The following is a 3,937-nucleotide window of genomic DNA, read 5'->3' as shown; positions in this document are numbered from 1 at the left end:
GGACGGAAGTTAGCTGAGAAATGATTGTTGTACCTGTATCTTGCTACAACAAGTAACTTATAGATTTATATTAATACAAAAATGCTTTAACATAATCTATTTTATAAATTATTAATATTAGGCCATGGGTGATTATATCAAAATAATAAACAACAGTATTTTATAATTGTACTCGTTACCGTAAACGACAAAGAATCAGTGTTGTTCAATAACGTAAAGGTCAACTAAACGTACAAAATGATTTGATAATTAGTTTTGATGCTGGTAAGAGGTGTAGTTATCGATATAAAACACGATGTTACGCCTTTACAATTGGTACAGGTATTCTTCCTCTGTTGGAATAGCGCCCTCTTACAAAGCTTCGGTAATAATCCATCATTATCATCGTCCTCGATATTATTTGAAATCGGTGAGACGGTTATCAATCACAACTTAACACTTTCAGCCCCTTTTGTAAATTAATCAGAAGAATAATTAACAATTTTCACTTTTAATTAAGTATCTTTACTTACTCAGAAACAAAGCGCCACACTGAAATAAAGCTAAAAGTAATAATACTTATGGCATTTATTTTTGTTACATGTGACTAGAAGACAAATTGGTCACTTATGTTTGAATATTTCTGCTCTCAGCCATATCTTCATCAACCTTTTACCAAACATAATTTTTAGGGGGTCACTTAAATAACTTTTTTCTTTTCAACGAAATTAACAGCATCTTAACACGCTTCTTTCTTAAACTTTACAATTAATAAATCCAAGTAATTTCCTTTGAACATCAAAACTATGGAATACATAATATTTATAAATGCTCTTTTCTCAACATCTAATTTTATACAAGTAACCTACATGGGTGATAGTAAATTAGTTTTCTACCTAAAAGAAATTACATTTCATTCAAAGTGGTTGTTAGAAAATAAAATGGTACAATGTTGTTTAAGACGAGTTAAACAGACTTCTGTCGATACTTGACCATTTGCTAAGGACTTTCATTTCCAAAGGTCCATTACTAACTCATAGTATTCCTTCTTTAGTTCTACTTTCGTATTCAGAAAAACGTTGGATGATTTTGGCTGTCTGGATTATGATGAACAGTAGCTTGGGTTCAAGACTTTTTAAATTCTTTGTATCACTTCACTAAGTCTTGTCAATTGTGTCGTAGTTTTTATTCCATATAAAGATAAATGTTTGGCCATTAACTTAAATACAGGTATGTAAATACTAGGTAATTTTGTAATACCGAACAATAACATGTCTTTGTGAATTATAAACAGCAATCATTTTCTCTGAACATGTGGTACAATGTCTTAACCAAATGTATTCTTCATACTTTTAGTTACTTAACCACAATTTCTGATAAGTATTCCTTGTATTACAGCAAAGTTTATCTAAGTGCTAAGAAAATTGTTAGTTGATTCCTCAAACACTTCACAACTATTTCTAAAGATACCGTTGATTATCCATGTCTTAGAAATTTCGAAACCGCAACTGACCAACCAGATCCGAGATCTTAACTATTCATGTCTAAGACCTTACAACATTTAAGACCGACCATCCAGTTCCTAGATATTTTAATCTGCCGATGATCGTCCAGCTTCTAGACACTATAACTTCAGATCCTTTACATTTCAACACTTACCACTTACAATTGAGCTACAAGACACTTCATCGCACATCATTTATTATCTGAATCGTATATATTTCAATATCTGCTACTCACAGTCCATGTCCTACACATTTCAACACACAATTGATCGTCCTGGTCATAAACATTTCAACATCTACCACTGACCATCCTAGTCCTAGACGTTTCAACATATACTACTGATCCTATACATTTAAATCTAATATTGGCATACAGGTGTCGGAAATTTCAACCCCATTATTTATCAGAAAAATCATAGACGTTTCAACACACACCATTTATTATCAAACTCAACGCATTACAAGACGTACTACTGATCATCACCGTTCTAAATATTTGAATTCCTAATATCGTCAGAAGATGAAACTATGTGTCCTTATGCTTCATCATTTCCCTACGGATTTTGAAATCAGTTAAAATTTATTGTAGGTGAGTGAAGAAAAATACAATATATACGGTTTTATTGTAAAATTTCACTCTTATTCTATAATATTTTCACCTTTTTCTGACAAAACACACAAAAAAGCCTAAAAATTTTAGACTTCTTCTTTTAATTTTATGAAATTCTCATAACATTAAGTTTTATTACACTGTTAGCTTATGATTTTATTATTACCTTGGCCTTTTTCGGAAATTTTGTTGTTATGTAATAAAAGTGAGTAATGTCAGTATTATAGGTTTACTTGTTTCCCATTCCACAAACATCCAACTCTCGTGTTAGTTCTTTTTCCCACCCTAAATTAGCTACATGCACTTAGCTGACCATTACTCTGTAAAGGGTAAGCCTAAGAAAGGATATATGCATGGAAATAAGATATATATTCATGAAATTGTAAAACGAGTGACTGGAAAATCTGTTTGCCATTCATATTTGTTATAAAATTAATCTTGCATAGATAGAACAGCGTTTTAACCCTCTGGTTTATTTTAATTTCTCATTATTTATTTTAAGCGGAATGAACTGTATTTATGCCAAGCGCCTAAGTACGACTTGGAGTAATTAAAGAATGTTCCATTTTTAAATCTTCTGAATGATATATGTCAGTAACGTTAACCACAGAATACATGCACTTAGACGGGTCAAAAGTATTGTACATTTGGATCTATTGATTCAATTACTTTTAATGATTTAAATTAATAATTAAATATTTAATACTTTTTCATCAAAAGGGATTATTGTTTTACAGTTTCAATACTGTTTTTATTTTGTTAGTGTTTCTACACTTGACTTGTTCGTGTTTGGTAGAAATCTTCAAACCCCATCAGATAGTCTAAGTTTTGAACATTGTAGATGCAGCATTCAGAGCCTCTGATGGTATAGGGTTTTTTTAGAGTTCGTAGACTTATTTTATAGAACTGCATGTTTTATTCATCTTTTATTTTTTATAATGAATCGGATTCGGTTTCTCTATTTCTATTTTAATCACTGAAATCAAAGTTTCTTTTACAATTTCATATCAGAGATTATTGTTGTAATTCCAAATGTTCAAAAAACTCTTTTACGACGATTTTCAATATACATGATAAGTAAAGTTCAGATTCACATTTATGTCACCTAAAAAACTGAATTATTTTGTTGGTATAACAGCCTACAAAGATATTTAAATTACTGAAGTAAGAAGATCATTCAGTTATTAACACTTATTTGTAGATATTTCAAACTGTGTGAATAGTGGCAAGTACGTGTTTTATCTGCTTTAATGTGTCTCCCAAAGAATGGATTACAGTACATTTTATTCACCAAAGGGTTTTGTTCTATAATACTGTAAATCATCAAATTACGTGATATTTGATACACAATCGAAATCTAACAAAAAAATTAGTCTGAGATATTTCTTCAAGACGTGTGTTTTGTTTCGTTATGTTGCTTTTAATGTTGGCCTGGCATGGCCTAGCGCATGAGGCGTGCGACTCGTAATCGAGTGTCGCGGGTTTGCACCCGCGTCGCGCTAACACTCGCCCTCCCAGCAGTGGGGTGTATAATGTTACGGTCAATCCCACTATTCGTTGGTAAAAAGTAGCCCAATAGTTGGTGGTGGGTGGTGATGACTGCCTTCCCTCTAGTCTTACACTGCTAAATTAGGGACGGCTAGCACAGATAGCCCTCGAGTAGCTTTGTGCGAACTTCCCAAACAAACAAAAGTTTTTTAAATGAGCTTGTCTCAAATTCTTAATAAAATATACTCGTTTTGAAATACACACACGTGAAAGATTCCGTTAAACGTAACAATAATGTGTTCAATAAACTCTTTGGATTTTATATTCCTCGCTAAAAATCGGCTTTCAATACCCG

Source organism: Tachypleus tridentatus, chromosome 1, assembly GCF_004210375.1.
Source record: "Tachypleus tridentatus isolate NWPU-2018 chromosome 1, ASM421037v1, whole genome shotgun sequence".
NCBI classification, from domain to species: Eukaryota; Metazoa; Arthropoda; class Merostomata; order Xiphosura; family Limulidae; genus Tachypleus; species Tachypleus tridentatus.
Note: the sequence above shows the minus strand (reverse complement) of the source record.